The sequence below is a fragment of the Emydura macquarii genome, unplaced genomic scaffold, assembly GCF_026122565.2.
Source record: "Emydura macquarii macquarii isolate MOO-44397 ecotype Brisbane River unplaced genomic scaffold, CSIRO-AGI_Emac_v2 contig_1253, whole genome shotgun sequence".
Classification (NCBI taxonomy): Eukaryota; Metazoa; Chordata; order Testudines; family Chelidae; genus Emydura; species Emydura macquarii.
The window spans coordinates 51,893,654-51,916,050 of record NW_027131390.1 but is presented as its reverse complement, the minus strand read 5'-3'; the positions used below and the strand labels follow the sequence as shown (position 1 = coordinate 51,916,050).

The 22,397-nt window shown below is 45.3% G+C and overlaps 1 protein-coding gene across 1 annotated transcript in view; it reads right to left on the bottom strand.

Annotated features, from left to right (window-relative positions):
• The window catches only part of KLF7 (KLF transcription factor 7), a 63,445-nt gene extending 62,639 nt beyond the window's left edge, over nt 1–806 (bottom strand). The window contains exon 1 of the mRNA XM_067548766.1: nt 791–806. The gene's annotated coding sequence lies outside the window, so the exon portion shown is untranslated. The remainder of the gene's footprint in view (nt 1–790) is intronic.
• Between the last annotated feature and the right edge of the window lie 21,591 nt (nt 807–22,397).

Here is a 22,397-nt window from a genome sequence, read left to right as displayed (position 1 = left end):
AATTTTGGGAGGTTGCATTTTTTTTCTCGCGATCGCTTTTTTCTCACCCCCCATTACCCCCTCCCTTCAAAGCCAACCCCCCCTCAACCCTGCAACCTCAGAACCCCCCCTTCTCTGCGCCCCCCTCCCCTCCCGTCCTAATCTTTCTCCGCGCAGCCGTGAGCTCTCGAAGGAAGCTGTCCATTAAGACCACGCGTGACCATGTAAGGCAAAGAGGGGATGGAGGGGGGAGCCCATGAAGTCACTGACGCCCAATGAGGGCCGCAGAGAGGGGGCTGGAGGCGGAGCCTGGCACGGAAGGGCTATGCGGATTGGCTGGGGTTTGATCTCCCCGCTGCCTTACAAGGCAGTGTAAGGCGAGCTATTTTTAGAGAGCTATATAAGGCGCAGCTTGCACGCTCGCGGCGCGCGCGCGCGGCGGCCTGGGAAAGGGAGAGGGTCGGGGAGTGGGGGAGAGACCCGGCCAGGGGCTGTAGTAGTAGCAGTAGCGAGCGGAGGTGAGGAGGGCTGGCTGGCTTGGGAGGTTTGCAGAGAGACCCCCAAGCTGCAGGCAGTCCGTAAAGAGAGGGACCCGGAAGGTAGGCGCTGTCCCCGTGTGCCCAGCTCACACGCCGAGCAGGGGCAAGCTAGAAAAGCAGCGTAAACACAAAAGGACTCTCAGCTCGGACACACACCTCCTGCCCCGGCAGGGTGACCAGTGGCTGTGAAATCTGCAGCCTGTGCCTGTAGTGGCATCTTAATTGCACACACACACACACGTTTGGGGGAAAAGGGCTTACTCGTTAGTTACCGTTTTAAGCAGAAAAATCCTCTTCAAATACAAGGCTGAATGGCACAACGGAAGGGGGAAGGGCACAACTCCTATTCCAAAGTAAGTGGGAGGTGGATTCTGGTTTCTTTTATTTATATCCCTGTTCCTCCCCAGGAGGAGCGTATCAGCATTTCACTGCCATGTGCCACTAAAAAAAAAAAATCTGTTTTACTGAAACAAGGGGAGAACATGGTGCAGAGAGTGAAAAAATGAAGTGAAGTCGAATCAGAGAAGAAAAGCATACAGTTAAATCAAGGCTCTGATTAACTCTCTTCTGCAGACTTCTTAGCTACATGGAGTGCTCTGCTCAACAGCTGTCTAACTCAGCTGTGCCTGTACTACCATGCCAACTCCTCAGCTTTTCTTCTTCCCATTTTGATCCTGAAGGGGAAGGATCTGTAGAAAAATGTGATTCCCAATCAACAGTTTGAGCAAAAGCAGATCAAGCAGATGTGTAAATTGTAAGGAAGTGAGAGAGGAAAGACTAAGTGGAGTTACAGTAGGTGTGTGAAATCGGTTGGAATATGCAGTTGGGAGTGAGTTTTAGAAACGTGGATGGTGTCAGTGTATGTTGTGTGTATCTAGCCCAGACGTGAATACTGGAGCCTCTGAGAAATGAGAAGCGTGAGATGTTAATAATGCTGGAATACCTCCATAAATGTACATGTATTTCTTAAGTCAATAAGGATTCATCAAAGCATTTAGCCAGGCTTAGCTGTTAGCTGGTCCCCTTGCATAGTAGTTAGGGATGGCTAATGAGCTGTTTGACCTTAAATAGTTAGTGTGCTGGCAGCTTCTCCAAATTGCTCTTGGAGCTGGGTAGAGGTGCATTTCCGCTTTTGGAATGATTGCAGAAGTGTGAATGTGCTAATTTAAAGTTGATGGCGTTTTTTCCAGTAATAGAAAAAGTATGTTCTCTTTTTCTCTCTCAAATTCAAAGGGCCCATGAGTCCCATCAGATGCCCAGCAGGGCCCTATCCAGCCGTCAGTGAGTGTGCTGCACTCCCTCCAGTGCCCCTTTGAGAGGGACCCTGGACGGTGGGAGTCAGAATGATTATCAACATAAATAAATTTTGCCACAGATGCTGCCATGTGCTCTCAGGCCATCTGGTTTTGCAGCAGTTGCATCACCACTTTTCTGTCCTTACATGAGTAGGATGAACACATTTAGCCAATCTACTTTTGCAACCCAACCTGAGTTCCTGGGCCAAATTGTCAGCTGATGTAAATTGAAATAGCTGTACTGATTTTACTGGAGCTAAGCTGATGTATCTGGCCCCTTAAGCATAACTCCCTGTAATGTTCAGGTATAAAGTAAGCTGTCTGGTATTAATGAATTTTGGATGCGCTTTGTCCTTTTCAGAGTTTTTTTTTAATAGAAGTAGACAATTGGGGCCAAAATATGGGAGATACTGTTTTTAACATTGACTTCACATGAAATTCAATAATTCTGTAGCTGAAATTTATTTTTGGAGGTGAAGTGACTTTGGGTTCTGTGCATAATAATCAGGAGAGATGGGCAGTTGGGGGGGGGGGAGTTGGAGGATGCCTAAAAACAAATGTCGAAAGTACACAATGCTTTTAGGTTGTAGGTTTGCTTTGAAAAATAGAACCACCACATTTGGCATTTTTAATGGCAGACTCAGCCAGAAGGCTATGGATAGAATGGTCACAAAGAGTAAATAACTCTCATCTATATGCATAGTATATAAATCACACACACACACATAAAATATGCTCCCCGGAAGGAAGATAAAAGAGCATTGGCGGGGAGAGGAGAAGAAAAACTTTGCACTGGCGCTATCTGTGCTGAAGATGTTCTGAGGATAGAAGTCATTAGTTTCCAGGATTTCTCAGTCTCCCAGAATCGTGACAGATTTTTTGAGCACGTGGAACGACATGTCATGTAAAGAGCCATATGAAAGGACGAGAAAAGAAAGAACCCAGAACCAAGAGGGTCAAATATAGCAGGAAACAAGACAAGGCAATTGTTACATAGCTACTGTACCAAGAAAAATTTGTTTTAGAAAAAGCTTTTGGTGAGCATTTGTCCTTCACTGATCATCTTTGGAAAACTATTTCAGAGCAAGAAACTTGTGATGAAGCTGTACTTGGCCTGTTTAAGGGTATAGAAGACAAAGACTACTTACTGAATTTTCACAATTCAGGCTATTTATGTCTCCATCTCTGTCTTTTGACTTGAGTTTCCATGGCTAAAAAAGCACTTCACACTGCACCTCTAGCCTTGAATGAAGTGTGGCCTTTTAATAATGGTGTGCATCTACAATTTTAATAACATGCAAGGTGAACAGCAGTTGGACCCCAAGAGCTAAGGACTTCCCCTTTCACAATGACTAATCTGTGGTGGTGTTTCAGCACTTGCCATTTCTAAAAGAAAGAGAAGATCCTTTCTGTAGTCCAGGTCTCCATTTAGACTAGTTTCCGCTCTCTCATACACCCGTGCCAATCTGAAGCAATACCATTGATTTCAGAACGGGACAATTTCTGTTCTCACTTACCCCAGTGCGAACCTGTAATGGAGTTACTCCAGATTTAGTACTGGTGTAAGTGAGAGCACAGTTTGGCCCTTATGAGCTGGGGATAGATTGCTCTAAGCTCCAGGTTATCAGTCACTGCTGATAGGCAACCTTATAGGAGTCTCCTGTGACATGCTAATGATCACCTTCACTTTCTTTCCCTACCTGTCATCAAAGACTTCTCCTTTGGCATCATTATTTGTTTTGATTTTATTTCTTTCAAACTTCTCTGGTGAACGCTTCACATTCAGAAATGACTATATTGCTATCCTCCTGGAAAAGGCTGTTCTCAAGTAGGGCACTGCACTGCTGAACACCAGCTGAGAATCTAACCTGCAGTCTTTTGTCAGGCTGTATAGTTACTAAAGGCCAGGTTCTGCCATCAGCATACAGCTCCCATTAGCTGCAGAAGGAGCTTACGTGCTTGTAGCTGAAGGTAGAATTTGGCCTTAAGCCTTGATGTGAAGATCTGTACTAAGACGCTGGCCATCTGCCTGGAAATGATTGAAAGGGTATCACTCCACGGTTTCCAGGAAGGTGTGTAATTTTTATTGTATGCAGCATGGTGGACGTTCTGCTTAGACGTTGGCTCAGAAAGCAGTCTCTGCCTTTTTCTTAAAGTTGGATGGGGGTTATCATTTGACAGTGTTGGAAAGGAACTAGCGCTATTCCATTTAGCCTACACAATTGCCCCTGTGTGAAATACACTGTGCAACTGTGCTGACTCAGGAGCAATGAAGGAAGGAGGGGTCATCAGAGAGCCACGGTTTCTTTGCCGCTCCACCCTAGCTCCAGGGGTGATAATCTGCACTCGCAGATTGTAACTCTTCTTGCTACGACCCAGCCACACTGTCCATCACATTGAATGACACCTAACATTTACATGCTACTTTTCATCAGTAGATCACAAAGTGCTTTACAAAGAAGGCAGTATAGAGATGGGGGAAAATGAGGCACAAAGAGGGGATGTGACTTGCCTAAGGTCACCCAGCTGTCTAGTAGCAGAGCCAGGAAAGATATGAGGTCTCCTGAGTCTTAGCCCAGTGCTCCATGCACTAGGCCTCCCTGCCTCCACCAAACCAAATGGAATTAGTGGGCTCACAGGTCCAAATCCTCAAGGGTGTTTAGGTGCCTAACTCCTGTGGGCATCTGAACCACAGTGCCTCCATACCCTTATGGAGACCCAATGTCTAGGGAGGCTGCTTAATAGCTTAGGGTGCATCCCATGACCCCTTGCGCTCCTGTCCAGCCATGCAGACGGAGTCACAACAAGGTCCTCGGTGAATCAGATGACCGTTTTGGCAATGGGCTTGATTTGCGTAATGGATTATGACAGGAAAGTCATGTTTTACTCTGCCCCTGCGTTTTCAATATCCCACAGACTTCTGTGTTGGGGAAAACCGTGTTGCTGAAGTGGTAGGAGGAAACCAGAAGGTAGGGACACCCGGGCATGCAACAGCCAAGGGTTTGCATCTTTGGCACCCAGAAGCAACAGTGGCTTTTATTCCCGGGAAGGGGGCGAAATGCCTTTCCTTCATGCCTCTACTTTTTTGGGAAAGGACAGAGGTAAATGTATTTGGCGGATTCCTGAACTCTTCATCTCCCATACCAGTACCTCAGGCAGCAACTACCAGCCCTACCCCAACCTCTGCTACTATAACAAAAATGGACTGCCTCTTATTATATATTGGTACCATAATAATCATCCCGCGCTCTTACAGAGTGCTTTTCATCAGTAGAGCTTTAGGCCTTTTTACAAGGAGGTCAGTATCATTATCCCCATTTTACAGATGGGGAAACTGAGGCACAGTGAGGGGATGCGACTAGCTGAAGATCACCCAGAAAACAAGTGGCACCATTGGATACTGAATCCAGGTTCTCTGAATCCCTGCCCAGTGCCCTATTCACCAATCCTTAGAGATATTTAGGTGCTTCTCCCCTTGATTTGAGTGGGAGTTGGGTGCCTAAAGACTTGTGAGGATCTGGGCCTAAGCCATGCTGCCTCCTCAACAGTGCCCTGAGCGTGGCTGGGCCCTTACATGCTATTATAACAGAAATAATAATTGTGGCTCTGTTCAGGTTCCCCAGTGTTTTGTTTAGGATGATCTTTCGTGCATGTTGGAGCCTGACCTTGCTGAGCTCCAGAGCGGCAATGGGGTATGTTTCAGTAAGATGTGATGAAGTTCCAGTTTGTGGGGAGCATTTGTGTTTACACCTATATTGTATTACTCTGGATTGGCCAGGGTACAGTGTGGTTTGGTTTGTGAGGATGCAGAGCCTGGATGTCGAGGAGTACACCATAAACTCCTAGATGGATATATTGGTTTTGTTACCAGCTTAGGTTTCAGTTCAGGGTTTCTTAGAGATCTAATTATTACATTGGGATGACACTTTTGAATCCTGGTCAGCCTCGCTTAGCTGTGCATCATTCCGAAGAAACTGAATTCTGTGCATTTACACTGTGTGGGTTTTAATGATGGGATTTTAAAGCCTGAGCTCTTGTCTGCTCTACATGGCCAGAAATGATCACATCGGACACTTTCCACACAAGTAAGAGTTTGCCCAGGTGTCTTGGCTAAAATTTCCCCTTCCTCCACATTTGCAAGGCAGCTGTCTGCGTCACTAGTCTGCCCCACTGCTACTCTCCATCCCAGCAAGTGGCTGCAATTCAGTGATGCTGTGTGTGTACAGGCCCTAATACGGCAAAAGGACCCACAAGCACTTATTTCCTGAAGTCAGTGAGTCTTCGCATGGGTCTGTACTCTCTTGGCAGGATTGGGGACCCTTGGGGGACCATTAAGATAAAAAGCATTCTGCATATAACTGTGAGCTTGGTTCTCCGCTGGTACAGTCATTTACTTTTGTGCAAAGCGAGTGTGAAATGCTGTCATCAGTCAGTGTGAGTGGAGGATTCTGATCTGGCAGCAGTTTACAGCCTCTTTGCACAGGTATAAGTGACTGCCCAAGGTGCGGTGTGGGAGAATTAGATCCCGGGAAGGCATTGCTGTTTTGATTAAGTGCTATCTGATTCCAGAGCGTGTGTGTTCCCCATCTCTAAAGCTGATCTGAACAGCCGCAGTTTTTACCAAAATCCTAATAAACCGTAAATAGCCATAAAAGAGACAATTTCCTTTCCCAGAACCAAGCATTTCTCTTCAAGCCCTTGAAATCTCTAATTTCCTCCAAGTTTTGATGGCTTCCCCTTTCAGTCTCTCACCTTGTCAGAAGGACTTTATTGATGAATTATATATTTCCCTCCCCCCACCCCTTGCACCATAGCATTCCAGTGAAGGGGGGGATAGTTGAGTGAGTCAAGTTTCCTAATGCCTTTTCTTAAAATGGGTGCTGATTTGAAGAACTGCACAGCTGAGCTAGACCAGACCAAGAGGGAATTAACCATCCTGAGTGCTGGAATAGAATCCACACTCTTTCCTTCTGCACCTTGTCTTTGGGGCAGATGGTAGAGTGACGGCAGAGTGGGCACAGGGAGAAATTTTGTTTTCTAGGGCTGGAAAATCCTAGTTGGCCCATATTTTTAACCTTCTGATTTTTTAATTTAAGGTATTTCTCCAAGGTAGCTATTTAAACACGATTGTGCACTCTTGCTGTCCTCATTCCGACTGGTGGAAGGCGAAATTGTATGAGAGAGGAATCTAATTAGGCCTTCATTCTGCTTCAGAATGTGCCCCTGAACTCTCTGATGTCCGCCGGGAATGCGGGGCTTCCGTTGAATAGCTCCTCTGAAAAACAGAGCTTGCAGGCTGGGTGTATGACTCTGATTGTGCATGTTTATCCCTTCCCGGTTATAAACAAGCGAGATGACAATCTCGCAGTGCTAACTGGGGGGTGCATCTCAAATGAACTTCAAGGGCAATGTTGCCTAATCAGAGGAAAATTAGGAAGTGATGGGGTCCAGTGGAAGGGACAGTCACATCAGAATCAGGAGACCTGGATTCTGTTCCTAGCCTTGACCTGCTGTGTGACCTTGGGCAAGTCTCTGTTTCCCCTCCTGTCCTTTGTCTTGTCTGTGTAGATTGTAATCTCTTTGGCGCAGAGACAGTCTCTTACGATGTGTGTTTGTACCATGCCTAGCACCAGGGGGTCCCGAGCTTGCTTAGAGGCCTCTGGATGTTAATGCTATTAATAAATAATAGTATAGACTGCCGGATTGGGCTCATCATGGGGCGCACACACATTAATTAATCTGGAATAGGTAGTATCTGGGGTATTCCCAGGTGTGCAGTTAGCATTATTCTCCAGCCACAATTTCGTAGGGAATCACACTGTAGAACTGCCATCTTTTTCTAGGATTGCCTTCGGGCTGGAGGTTCTAGAGGTCCCCTCGCTGCTGCTTCACAGCTGAACAGCTGTGGTGGCTGACTGTCTTTATCTCCCACGCAGCCTGCCTGCAGACTGTGACCTTTTGCAGCATGACTTTGCCACTTTCAGAATAGGGGACCGGAACATGCTTTATTTGGGGGGGGTGGCCCTTGAGGAACCTCGACCAGCATCAGCCACTGCTGAATACAGGGGCTTGGGTTGCTGTGAGCACATCCCACACCTGTGCTCTTTGTTCTTCGCTGGCTACCCGTTCTGTTCCGGCTGCAGTTAAAGGTGCAGGTGACAATCCTAAAAACCGTCTGCTCTGGGATCTGGTTACTACTAAAGGTTTGCTCCTCCGTGAGCCGCCAGCACAGTAGAAGTCCAGAGACATACATGTGCTAGCAGCAACTGGAATGCAGGGTACTCACTTCCCCTGGTAGAGCCCAAGGCTCTTGGGTTTAATCTAGCTTTTTCCTAACTATTCTTTTGTTAGCTGTTTTGGCGGGTGGGTTGCTTTGTTTGCTTTAATGGAAAAATGTCAGACATTTTTAACTAAGGGCAGGACACTTTGAGTGTTATGAATGAGTTGTTATTTCCCAAGAGCTTTTGGGACTGCATTCCTATTGGCCACTCACTTTCCTCTTTTACACTGCCTCTCTACCAGTTTCACCCCATACCATCCACTGCCACTAGGCTTTTGCACAAAAGATCCCTTTCTGTCTGAGCTGGTTGCTATGGCTACTGGCAGTCTGCTCCATGCTGGGTCTCTAGAAGCCGGAAGCAAAGGTGTTTTTGCAGTATCTAGGTAAATGTTGCCTCTTCCTTGTGTGGCACATCCAGCCTCACTCAATCAGGTTGTTGGTGTTTCACCTAGTAAATGGGCATGGATTTGATGGGATGAGAGAGAGCATTTTCTTCTTTCCTCTTTGAAAGTAGCTTTTTCCTTTGCATAGCTTTTTCCTACAAAGGAGATGCTTCGGTTGTTCCAGGAGTTCGGTTGCTTTGCATGTATTTCTCCATGTGCGTGCGGGTGTCCTCCATATGACTCTCGCTGCCCCAGTTTCATATGTGGAATTGTTCTGTGGATATGGAGACTTTCATTTCATCATTGCCTCATATTCTCTGGGGTTCTTTTCTTGAGGGTTTTGTACCCTTGCTTCAGTCTTTGCTAAATTGTCTGAGTGATATTACCTCTTTAAAAGGATTAGTCTGCACCATGGGGCACAGCCTTTAGATGGAAAACAAACAGGTTCCACTTTGCATAAGTTCATCTTTGCCAGCCCCTGATTTCCCTAACCGAATGTACATGTTCTGACCCAGTGCATACGCAGCTGTTTTGCCTTTGCTCTCCCAGGGAGAAAAAGCCTGCTCAGCTGCTCTGAACAAAGGCAAAGATCGGAAAGGGAGAGAGACAGTGAGGTTGAAATCTTGGTGCTTTGACATCCCGTTCCTCCCCCTCCCCCCCCCCCCCCCCCCGCTCTCCCATTCTACTTTGCTGAGAGATCAGATCCCAACTGGAGACTTGTGAAAAAACCGAGGCTGAGCTTCTGTCCTCCCGCTCCAGCAGGTCCTGCCCCGAGGGCACAGCCCAAGGGAAGGAGGCAAAAGGTGGCTTTAAGTCACCTTTGTGCCCTGGGATGCTTGGCCGCTTTAAAACTTGGGGTGACCTTCAGTATAAATTGGAGCAATCAGGAGCTGTCCCCACTCCCACCTCTTCTGCCCCAGCTCCACCTGCGGCATTTCCTCTGGGCTGGGCCTTGCTGGGGTCAGCATACCGACCCTGTTCCTGTGCTCATGGAAAGGCTTCCCCGCCCCTTGTGACCTGCTTGTGGCCCCTCCGGGCTGCCACCTGATGTATAGAGACCGGAGCGGTTTGCAGGTCACGTCCATTCTGGGGCATAGTGAGTTAGTTTCCCACGTTTCCCCTAATTCCTAAAATGGGCATCATTGGTTTTCCATCCCTTTCAAATCATCGAACCATGGAAAATGAAATGGCAAAATAACAATAAGGCTCTAATTGCGATGCAGCACATGAGCACCCTTCAGAGTTAAGACTGAACACACTTAGCCCATAATCTTAGCTCGGTTCATCCAAAGATCCCAACAGACTTTGAAAACTGATCACTATAATTTAGTGTGCCTGTAGGAGGTGCATCCTGGGGCAGGGGTCCTTCTAGCCCAGAGCCTTGTGTCTCTGGCAGAAGCCAAGCACAGATGGTTTAGTGTAAGGTTAAAAACAACAATACCACATGGGCTTGATCCTGCAAGGTGCTGAGTTCCTTTGATTCACACTGTCTTTAATGGGAGTGAAGGGTGCTCAGCTCCTCACAGGATTGAGCTCTTACACAATAACTTTGCCATCTATTAATGGTTTGATTATGTGCCCTAAAGTGTTTCTATTCCTTATAATTGCTTTTTATTTCCTCTAATTGTAGCTGTTCTCGTTATTCATATTAAAATCAGCCTGCATCTCTGTGGCTGCATTTTTATCAGGAATCTCAGAACGTGTTGTAAAGTAGAAGTGACTCAGGTGCCCTTCGCACTGTGTTGCCTAAGCCTGTTAGATAATGTGGTGGTAGCGGCAAACTGCGCTCCATCCTTCACTCCGGCAGAGGAGTTGCACCTATGGAGAATTATGGGCTCTAATTTCTTATTAGTCTAGGCGGGAGCAGAAATTCAGCCACCTTTGGAGTGCTGCTTTCACTACCCGAGCATCATGGCCAAATTCCTGCTCAGCGAATGGTGTTCCTGCACCCTAAGATTCCCCCCTCCCATTTCAGTTGGATTCAGTAGTCTTCATTTTGTGTCTGTTCTATAGCGGACTGTTCTGTGGCTTTGTGCTGTTTCGGTAACAATAACAGACGATTGACTTGTCCACACTGACCATGCAAGCATCTTAGGTCTATGCTAGTGTATGTTAAATAACAGATGCAACTAAAGCACATTGGGCTATGCTCTCAGCCGATGTAGATGGAGGTGCAGCTGCTTTGACTTTAGTGGATTGACACCAGCTGGCCTGTTATTTTATGTTATATAGACATGGCTATGGAGACTCTCACAAACGTCTGAGACTCTCTCTGGTGGGGCAGATGGGAAAGGGATTTTCTCCTCCTTTTAAAACTTTTAGCGAGGCTAAAGCTGGTTTCCTAGTTAGTTTGCTCCTGGGTTTTTAAACCCTTCGCAGTGACACTGTCTCCTATGTAAAATATGTGAACCAAGTGGCTTCCTGGAAGGAAGGGTTGGGCCTGACCCTGATCCCGTGAAAGTCAGTAGGAAAAGACTTGTTGAGTTTAATGGGAGCAGGACAGGGCCAGAATTTTAACCAATTCTTAGTCAGAATTTTGCTGATTTGGGTGACTTGTTGCTGATTTGTAAGCCCACTGACCTCCATGGAGGTCGTAGTACTGTTGTAGCCATGTTAGTCCCAGGGTGTTAGAGCGATAAAGCGGGTGAGGTCATATCTTTCGCTGGACCAGTTTCTGTTGGGGAAAGAGACAAGCTTTCCAGCTTTATATATTTTTATTTTATTGACCTATAACTGCAGACATGTTAATGGGCCACTTCACCTTGAATGGCCTCTTAGAATATGCATTAACTGCTTATGCTAAACCATCTGTTCCTGTCCACATAGCAGTTAAAAACCTGCAGCTGGCCCGTGCCAGCTGACTCTGGCTTGCAGGCTTGGGCAAAGAGGCTGTTTAATTGCAGCGTGGACATTCAGGCTCGGGCTGGAGTCTGGCATTTAGGACCCTGCAAGGTGGGAGGATCCCAGAGGCTGGGCTGCATCCAAGCCCGGACGTCTGTACCACAATTAAACCGCCCCTTCACCTGAGCCCCATGAGCCTGTGTCAGCTGGGACAGGCCAGCCGCAGCTGTCTAATTTCAGTGTAGACGTACCCGCTGAGTACCTTTCCCACACCTGAAGAAGAGCTCTGTGGGGCTCAAAAGCTTGTCTCTTCCACCAACAGACGTTGGTCCAATGAAATATGTTTCCTCCCCCACCTTGTCTCAGTGGAGGTGTAAGTTGGCAATGAACTTGGTCCATTATGTTAAATTATAAACTCTTTAATATGGGTTCATTCCAGTGCCCGTGGAATTCAGTGAGCATCTTTTCATTGACTTCAATGAGCTTTGGCCCAGGCATTCTGTGGCTTTAGTATTAGAAATGAATTCAGGCGGAGGAGATTCAAAAAAAGGGGGTTAGAATAATAATATAATAATACTTCGCACTTATACAGCATCCTCCATCCAGTCATCTCAGAGCACTTTACAACATTGATTCATGAGGGATTAAACCTGTCAAAAGGTCAGGATGTGGCATTATCCTGTTTTGCAACTGGGGAAACTGAAGCACCAGAGCGCTTATATGACTTGCTTGAGGTTCCTCCGTCCTGAGCTTTCAATCACAAACCCATTCTTTCCCACCAAAAGGTTCACTCACTTATCTGACCCTTATCCTCCTGTCCCCAAACCCCTTGGGTCTGTAGACTCGTCTGTAAATCAGGTAAGAGCAGGCTTTCTCCAGTGATGTCATGTACGTTCTGATTCTGGACAGGCCAGAAATATGGCAAGAATAGCTTTCCTTGTCATAAGCCCACCTCCAACCCAATGCAACACCGGGAAGTACAAAGGTGAGAACTCCTGCTTATCCAAGATACCTGAACATTCCTGACTCTCCCTGGGAGAGGCCACAGCTATCTTTGTTATATACGGTATGTGTCCAGTGCCAAGCGTAATGGGGCTTGGAGCACTTCATTAGTGCTCCTGCTATGTGAACAATAAATAATAATAACCTGCAAAAACAATTGTGTTTGAGTTTTAGGAAATGGTTCAGATTGGCTGTTATTTCAGCTGCCTGGTTCTCCATCCACGCCCCAGAGCCTTCTCTTGTCACGGGAAGTCCCAGTCAGCCATTAGGGCCCATTGTGCTAGGTGCATAATGAAAAGATGGTCCTTGCCCGAAAGAGCTTCCAAGCTAAGTAACATATGGTGTCTGACATGGCAATTCTGCAATCGGTTCATAAATAGTAGTTGCTTCACTGCCAGGCTGATCCTGTGCTCACCATCTGTCGCTGTTGAATTCATCGGGAGCCAGATCAAGTCCCCCTCGTTCCTGTGTGGCAAAGGTAGTGGGAAATAATGCATCAGGAGATCCTGTTAAGGTAGTTATCAAAGATGAGGTAGAATTGTTTACATGGTGAGTGCCTGTGATTTCATACGTTTAATAACCACGCCAGTTGACTCGCAGACAACTGATAGGAAATGTGGCAGTAAAATCAAAGAACATTGGCGTATGGTGTCATGGGACTGGCAAAGAAAACGACAGCGCCTCTGGTGGATCATACATTTTCCAGTCATGGGTTTAGCCAGCCCAGTCCTTATGTAAAGTGGTGGCTTTGCTCCATAGATAGGATATGCACCGAATGATGTTTGCTGTGTGCTGCTCTCGCCATGGCACGACAATAAGCATCAGTGTGCTGCAAGGCTGGAGTTCTCAAGGAAGCAGAGGTTAAAACAACGCTGTTGGTTGTTTCTAAACAACTCACGGATGAAGGATATGCAAAGTGTTCAATCTAAAACCTGCCTTGCAGTCGGGATCTGCCATAGTCTATTACTGAGCTGTTTCCATGTCCTCTGGGGGTTTCTCTCCTCTGCTGTCCCTTATAACAAGCTGCTGAAGATGTGGCTCTGATGGTGCAGCATGGATGTGTGAATTAATGAGGAAATTTTTGAGTGTGACAAAGAAAGGAAAAGCTTCCAACTTGTCTGTCAGAGCAAGTCACGCTGGGTGCACACAGGTTTAATAGATGTGCTGCTAACCCATTGAGTCTTTCTTCAGACTTTCTAACAGGAAGTCTGTAGGAGATGTATAGGGAGTATAATACCCAACCTGGCCAAAAATGCACACTCGACAAGGATGACTGCTGGGGCCCAGTATAAAGGAGGAGATGTGTAATGAGGAAAGGGGAAATCCACATCTCTTTATTCATGCCATAGGCCAGATCCGCAGCTGGTGTAGATCAGTGTCGCATCATTGGGTGCACCAATGTCAACTGAGGCCCGGGACGCTCCGTGCTGCGAGGTAATGGGGTAAGTGTCAGCTCGCCATCGGGATGTCAGAATGTAGGAGGTGCTATTCCAAATGTAAGGAACAAACTGCATTCTGCCCTTTGCACCAGCATCTAGCAATTACTACAAGTCAAATGGAAGGACATTTCCAGTCGTCCCGCATTGAAAAGAGGATGGGGGTATGTCTGTCTGCCTGGAGCTCCCCATGATTTGTTCATAAAGTTTATTTTGCTCTGATTTTGTCCTGTATCTAGGGTAAGAACGGCCATACAAGGTCAGACCAATGGGTCCATCTAGCCCAGTATCCTGTCTTCTGACAGGAGCCAGTGCAGATGCTCCAGAGAGAATATACAGAACAGGGCAATTATCAAGTGATCCATCTCCTGTCATTCAATCCCAGCATCTGGCAGTGAGAGGCTTAGGGAAACTGGGAACATTGGGTTGGATCCCTGACCATCTTGGCTACTAGTCATTGATGGCCCTGTCCTCACCAATCCTCTGCCCGTTACTTATAGAGCCCGGCTCTATATATAGCTCAAATGCCCACAGTGTTCTTCAATGGCACGCAGGGTTTGTGGGAGGAGAGGGAGCTCGTCTCCTGTTCAAGCTACAGAGCAGCAGCAGGGCTTCTCCATTCTCTTTAGAGCAATCTCCAGCACGCTCGTTTGCAGACACATCTGTTCAGTGCCTTATCTCGCACTCCCCTGCATCTGAGTGCAGGAACTCCACATTGAGCATAAACCGCTCTCAGGGGAGCATTTTGCACCTGTTTAAGCCTTAAAATGAGGGGGACAGGGCTGCGGAGGCTGACGAGTCCATTCTCATTAGTGGAACTACAGGAGTACCTAGACGCGTCTGCTGAGGTTGGGGCCTGGCGGTGCTGGGCACTGTCCAGACACAGAATAAGAGACAGGCCCGGCCACAAAGAACATAAGTCTAAATCCTGAGATTGGTTGCCTACATACCTTTGAGACTCAGGGCTTTGCGGTCTAAATGGACAAAGGCTGTGAGAAGAAATGGAGCATTTCCCAAAGTCATTGGTAGAGCTCGGAATAACACCCAGCTCGACCAAGTCCTAAGCAGTGCCCCAGCCATTGGACTACACCTGTTTTGCTCCCCCTCTGCCTTGAGCCCCAGGCTCCGCTGCGCTCTTTGAAGGAGGTAGGCTCTTGACATCTAGTGTCTCTGCTGAGCTATCATTTCCTCTGGGGCGATGCTCAGAAGGGTAGCTTGCAGTTTGTCATCCCTGCCCTTTCTACCAGTAGCAATTGCTGCCATCGGTGAGTAATTGGTTATTACTATTAAAGCCACAGGGAATGTTATGAGATTATTTTACAAGAGGGGGAATCGTTTTATAAAATGAAGGTCACCAGCTTCTCTCTTGCTCTTTAATAGGCGGTAAATACCATAGCCTGATGGTGGTTCTTTCAGATGAAAAAAAACAAAAAGGTGTAATGCAAGTGATACGTGGTAGCCATATTCTTGTTCTGCAACTCCCTGACTTGAGGGAGGCTTTACAGAAGGTGAGGATAGAAATGGTGTTGTGTAAACATTCTCACTGGAGCTCTATAAAGCAAAACAGAGATCTCGGTGTGCGTGGTGGATTCATATTGATTTTTGAAATCGGAGATAAAACTAAACAAGGCAGAGTCCAGGAGAGAACAGAGAAATGTGTCCCTTCACATATTCTCCTAGATCCTTGGAAATAGGAGACTTTGTGGTTGGTTTTATCTCTGACATCACTTTACTCTCCGTGGCAACACAATATCATGATATCAAACTCAGGTGGGCTGGAGGTAAAAGCAACCTGTAAAAACAAACCTTTCTGGCTGGGAGGAGAAATATATTGACTCACTTTGATTTGCACTCAATGCGACACCATTGGGAGTCTGATTTAGCTCCCTTACAAGTCAATGGGAAGACACCCATTGATTTCAATGGGAGTTGGATCAGGCCCTGATCCTAACCACCCTCCCCCCCACCACTTCAGCTCTGTAAGACAAAGTGAACTATCGAACGCTGCAAGAAATGGAACGGTGAGATTCAGAATCTGATAGGGAGCCAGTTTTGTTCTCCTGAGAAAAACAACTGCATTAAGATCCACCTCTCATTATAATTCATGGACTTAAATAGGATAGGAGCAAGATTCAGAAAGTTGAGGAAACAACTAGCGGGTCATCCATTTTGGATCTGGTTTTGACCAATAGGGTTGAATTAGTTGCGGAAGTGCAGGTGGTCGGGAACTTGGGAGGAAGTGATCATGATCTGATAGAATTCAAGATCCTATTGAAAGGAGGACATGAGAACAGAAAACAATGACAGAATTCAGAAAGGTGGATTTCTGCTGATTCAGAGAAATGGCAAGATCCCATGGAAAGACTAATTAGGAAGAAAAGGAGTCAAAGGGAGCTGGCAGTTCTTAAAAGATGTAATACTAGAGGCTCAACATCAAACTATTCCGATGCAGAGGAAAGATAAGAAGAGCCATAGGAGGCCAGTGTGGCTGCACAAGGAGCTTCTTAGGGATCCAAAACCCAAAAGGGATACATACAGGAAATGGAATGGGGGCATGTCACCAAGGAAGTACACATGGGAATAGCACGAGCATGTAGGCACAAAATCAGGAAAGCCAAGGCAAAGAATGAGTTACACCTGGCAAGAAATGTTAGAGACAACAAGGAGGCTGGATAGCCTTGGATGGCTTAGGCACAAATTCTGCATCTTGCCAGGGGATTAGACTAGAGGACCCTTGTGGTCCCTTTTAAACCTAAGCTGCTATGAGTCTAAGATCTGGCCATAAACCAATCATAGACAACTTTAAAATTGAGAGGCAGTGTTGTCTAGTGGATAGCGCACTGGACTGGGACTCAAGAGATCTTGGTTCTATTCCCAGCTCTGCCACTGGCCTGCTGAGTGATCTCTGGCAAGTCACCTCACTGTGCCTCAGTTTACCCATCTGTAAAATGTAGCTAATAATGCTGATCTCTTTTGAAAAGTGTTAGGAATTATTAATATCTAGGAACTACTGTTGTTAGTATTAGTTATTATAGATATTAATTTTAGGGCTTGATTTTGTAGTCTGTCCGGTTTTTTTTAAATTACTGGCATTGGATAGGGTGTATGTCAGGGCAGGTTTTGTCCCTTTTATATTTTGTGCCTGCTTTGTTTTTTGTTTTGGAAAAGCTGTTTGCAATGTCAATGTTTTCATAGCCCCAGTGGTATGGCTCCAATGACGCTCATTCTTGGAACCATTTTCCTTCAGCTCACCAGTTGCAAGCCAGTGTTGTCAATCATAGTTGGAACCAGGCAAGGTGATTTTGCTGCAGTGACCCTTCATCTGTCAACAGTGAGTCAAGGACACATACCCTGTGTTGCAAAGGAGATCCATGAATATAACACAGTATTTCCAATAATCAAACCCAGAGTCCTGCTGCATTCCTCATCAACGGTGCATCTAATAGTTTCCTAAACATCCAGGAATTATTTCTCTGGGCTCTAGTCTGTGCTGATTAAGTTATATAGATTCACACAAATGTTAATATCACCCTCTTTAAAACAGCCATTAACAAAACATTTTTTACCTACTTCTGTTGTCATTTATTACATGGAAAAGAATAATTCCAGGGTTTCTTTTCCCCTTCCACAATGTTAGCTCACTGTAAAAATTTCTAGGAATGTAAAATGAAGCAGCCCCCAAAAAGAAAATGCAAACACACAACCTTCTTGAAGAAGCCATTATGTAGCATTCAGAACAGGAGACAGTTAATACAATTACATTGACATTATTTCAGTATATTGGCGCTTAGTGAATGAAACCCTGGAAGTACCTAAGACAGATAAAACAGGGAGCTAGATTAGGTTATACTGTACGCTTTTACCTTGACTTGAGTACAACAAACTAAAATACAATTAAAAAAAAAAAAGCCGTATTCAGCATTTGAGATTTTTTTAACATCTTGCCCAAGCCTGAAAAATTACAAACTATATTATAGGATTGTCCATATATGTGTGTTTGTCTCCGTTTGTCTGTAAGTGATTAACATAGATGTCAGTCATACATCCACTGGGGAGTGTCTGAGTTCAGGGGTACTTAAACAGTGGATCGGGAAAGACTCCCCAATGTACAGAAAGTCTTTGTTTTTATGTCTCAGAACATAAAGTGCTTTCTGTAGGGGTATAATATGAGTTATCCTGATTTGCCAGGAGGCAGTTCAGGTTTCTAGCTCTGTCTGATTCCTCTGAGTATTTTTTTTAATAAAAGGGAATGGTCGTGATGCCTAGGTTTCTAAAAAGGGCTACTATCAAACATACAGACTACTTTCCATACAGAGTTTTAGTCCACATGATTACCATACATGCATAGTAAGGACAGCACATTATTTTCCTGAAATAAAAATATCTCACTCTCATATAACATTTTTTCATCAATAGATCTTAAAGCGCTATAGGAAGGTCAGTATTATTGTCTTCGTATTACAGATGGGGAACTGAGGCACAGAGGAGGGAAGTGAGTTGGCCAAAGTCACCCAGCAGGCCAATGCAGAACTCAAGAATAGACTCCTGAGTCTCTATCCACTAGGCCACATTGCCTCTCACTTTTAAGGTTAAAATGCCCCATCTTGGCAGTAAGATGATAACCACTTGGAAGGAGCTGCTAGTACAGTGTATCCTTAGCAGCATGCGCTGATGAATTAGACCAGGGGAGTCAATTAATGTGACCTCCTTTGTTGTGTTAATCTGGCCTTCCTGGAAGATGAATAATTTGTGGAATGTTATATTAGCATATATGTGCATATATTGATGTGTTCAGACCTTATGACTGGGAAGAAAATCTTCCGTATGTGGCACAGTGCTGTGCTATTGGCAGCCCGAATGAAGCAATAGCTCTAAGAGAGACATGAGTTGCCCCTTTCATCTCCATGGGGTATTGATGCTAAGGCACTTTAAATAGCAATACTGGTAGCAGTCAAAGGCCTTGTGTACACTTGGGCTTTGCTCAGATTCCAGCAGAAACCAGTATGTTTGCACCAATACAAATCTCTAGTTTGGGCAGGTGAAGCTGCCCTTTGCACTGGTGAGGGGGCTTTGCCTGTCTACAGTAGGGCTGCCTGGTGCAGCTCCACTACTTGCTGGTGGCAGGTATCAAGGTAAATCACCAGCGTGGGCATGCCTGAGCTTCTGATCACATGCAGCTAATGCACTTATCCTAGGAGGTGGGAGGTAGCAATGTGGATATCAGAAGCATCCAAATCAGATTAAAGGAGTTCATTTCTCCAAAACCTGGAGTGCTGCTTTGTCTGCCCCTCACCCTTAGGGGTTTGCCCTGCCCCCTGCGTGAGACCGGGAGCCAAGGAAGAGAAATGGGGATGAGTTGGGGCAGAGTGGGGAGATGGGGGAAAGTGTGGGCATGAAGGTCATAGTGGGAGAAAGAGTTTGAACCCTACAGCGACATGAAGTCAGCTCTGCCTTTGGAAAGAATAGACAGACAAGGAAAAGGGACGAAAGTGAGAACAGCAGAGGAGAAAGGATGGGGAGATGCACAGAGAGAGGGGACTGACTAGAAACCAAAAGGTGAAGGATGGGGAGTGGGAAGGAAGAGAATCAAAGGACAGAAACTGCAGGCCCAAATGGTTCTCTAGCAACATTTTTGTTAGTCACTGATGCCTAATGTTCACCAAGGGCCCATTCATGCTCCCACATAAGACTCCCATTGACTTCACTGGGAGTTGGAACTGGGCCTAACGACGTAGCTGCTACCTAAGGGCCATGTTCTACACTTGATCTTTACAGCAAATCTCCCATTGACAGCAGGGAGAGTTCCCCTGTGGAAGGAGGTTATTCTCTGACCCTATAGATCTAGCTCATGGACCCAAACCAAAAAGGTACCTCATCGAATAATTTTCACACCCTATCCCTGGTTAGACTACAGTAACTCCAAAGGAGCATTATCCTTTTTCCTGCCAGCGTTTTTGAGGAGGAAGGACTCCCTAAACGCGCATTGACCTGATAGATTTTAATGGCTCAGAAGAACCCTTTATGGCCTGTTGTGTCTGTGATCTACAGATAATGGCTCACTGCAAGGCTGTCAAGCTCCTCTTTTGCACTCCAACAGTGGATGCGGTAAAGCTGATCTACAAGAAAAAATAATTTTTAAAAATGGGTGTATGCCCTTGTTTTATTTTGCTGCTTTGTGATGTGAGAAGATGGCATGGAAGGATTTGGGTATAAGTTGGGGGAGGCGCCACTTATTTTTTACCTTAGAAATATCAGCAATGTCAAGTCTGGTCTTCACTGGTTTTGTTGGAGAACTTGGAGGTCTCAGGTGGAAGAAGGGTAGAGGTGCTGAAACTTCAACAAAGGCATCTTTTCTCCCAAATGCATTTTCCCACCAAAAGATATATTTACACTGAAATTAAAACATTTTGTGGGAATATATTGATTTCATAAAGTTTTCAAGGGGAAAATTGTCAAAATGAATCATTTTGACTTTCCTATTTTGTCTCTGTAATATCAAAATGTTTCATTTCAATAAGATAAAAATGTTGTTTCAACTATGACGTTTTTGTTTTACATATTATAATATAATTTTAATATTATATTTGTCTCTATTATATTGTCTCTGTTTGTCTCTATTATAACATTTTCACCTTATTGTAATGAAACATTTTGACATCAGAAGGAACAATTTGACATTATTGAAACAAAACAAACAGAACACTTTGTGTTTCAAACTAAATTTTGACTCTTCAGCTCAATTTGGAATGAAAACACATTTTAAAATGATGGAATTTGCTACAGAATGGAAATTCCATTTTCTCAGCAGGTCTTCTCTGGGGCGTTTGAGTTAAATTGGTGCTAACAATTAAAAAAAAATGTTTTTTAAACGGTCTGAACAAAAATCACTTTCTCTTTCAGTTGATCAGGCTTCCCTTGTACATTGTCATGAAATGAGTTGTTTGGTGAATTATAGTATAGTTTCTCAACCTGTGGTACGTGTACCCCTGGGGGTGTGCAAGACACAGGCAAGGAGGTACGCGACGAAAAACCCAGTGAAAGTAGCCTCTCGCTTCCTGCCCGGTCCCAGCTCCTAGAGTGGAAAATTAAGTGTTGGGATACTTGCTACTTAAAAGGTTGAGATACGCTGAACTATAGAGTCTTTCAGGAAAGAGAGGATCAACAAGACCAAAATTTCTAACGTAAGACAATAATCATGAAAAACTTTCCTGAAAACTCCTGTCAGTCATAAAGTAAAATAGATACAGACCCCAGTTTTTGCTTCATTGCAGAGTATCTTTAACCAGCTTCCATGTTAGCTATGGCTCCCCTTTATTTCTTGCTCTCCTCACTGCCTTTCTGAGCCTGTAGTTTATGCATACATCCACACTGCTTGCCTCTTCCCCCCAGGTGGCCATTTCCTCACCCAGAAGAAAGTCTGCAAACCACATAAGGTTGGCAGTGTTTTCCCCTTATGGTGCCTCTGCAATCTTAATTTGGGGCCCTCATGCATGTGCACCATGATAGTCTTTGATTACATGATTGCATGCTGGTTTTTCCCCACATTTCCTAATTTTTGAGTGCTTGACTTGGCAACTTTTCCCCTTTAATATTTGGGGGAAAAATGCATCCTGTAGAACCAGATTAACCCCCTCCCCTTCCTACTGATCAGCTGCAGCGTTGGAATCTTTGGATCCACAGAATAGCCCTCTACCACTTGAGCTAGCAGAGTGCCTGGTAGTAGTAGAAGTCTGTTATTTTCTACATAGACCTATGTAGAGGGGCATGGAGACATGGCGCTTTGCCTGTGGGTTTTACAGCTATTTACTACACAGCAAAGGGTTGTTGTGACTTGGGAGTACTGGGTTTAAATCCAAGTGCTAGAGAAGAGTAATACAGATCCTTCTGTCCCATTCACCTCAGCCTCTCTCTGTTCTCTTTTGCTTCTATTTCCCACTCCCTACTCCTGCCCCTCTTCCCTACCTCTGCTCCTGCCTGTCTCCCATCTTTCCTGGTTCCTTTCTCTGGAGCTAGCTTCTGCCCATTGATCTGCAGCCCTGCTCCTATTTTCTCCTGTTCCTGGCTCCTACCCTTCTCCCTTTTTCCTTGTTCCTATCCCCTCTTCTGCCCCCATTCTCCTCCTGTCCCCTTTCCTAGCTTCTGCTCCTATGACAAAACCCTATAGGTTTTTAGACCAGCAGTTATAGAACCTTTCTGTGGAACCCTTTATGTTTATTGGATAGGACTAAGGACCTTTTTGGTCACTCCTGGCTTTACAACGAAGTTATTCTGGGCTGACACTGAAAAAATGTTAGAGGAAGATGAGATTAAATGTTACCTTTGGGATAGCTGCATATCGTGCAGCTATATCTATCACTGAGGCCACATCTGTGAGTCCAATAAAACTTAAGTAAAAAATTACTGGGCAAAAAGAAAGATGGGAGGAAAGGGCCTTGTGTGACCTGTAGTGTAGATATTGTCATCCATGTTGCACAGGAAGATACTGAAAGAGTCTGATACCTGCTGAGGCTCACAGGAATCACCTGGATAACTTATGATGCTTATAAGTTCATGTAAATACTGCTCAAAAGCAAGAGTGCCCCAGTCCTTATAACAATGTTGATAATTCATTGTATGATGCCATCAAATTATGCCATATTAAT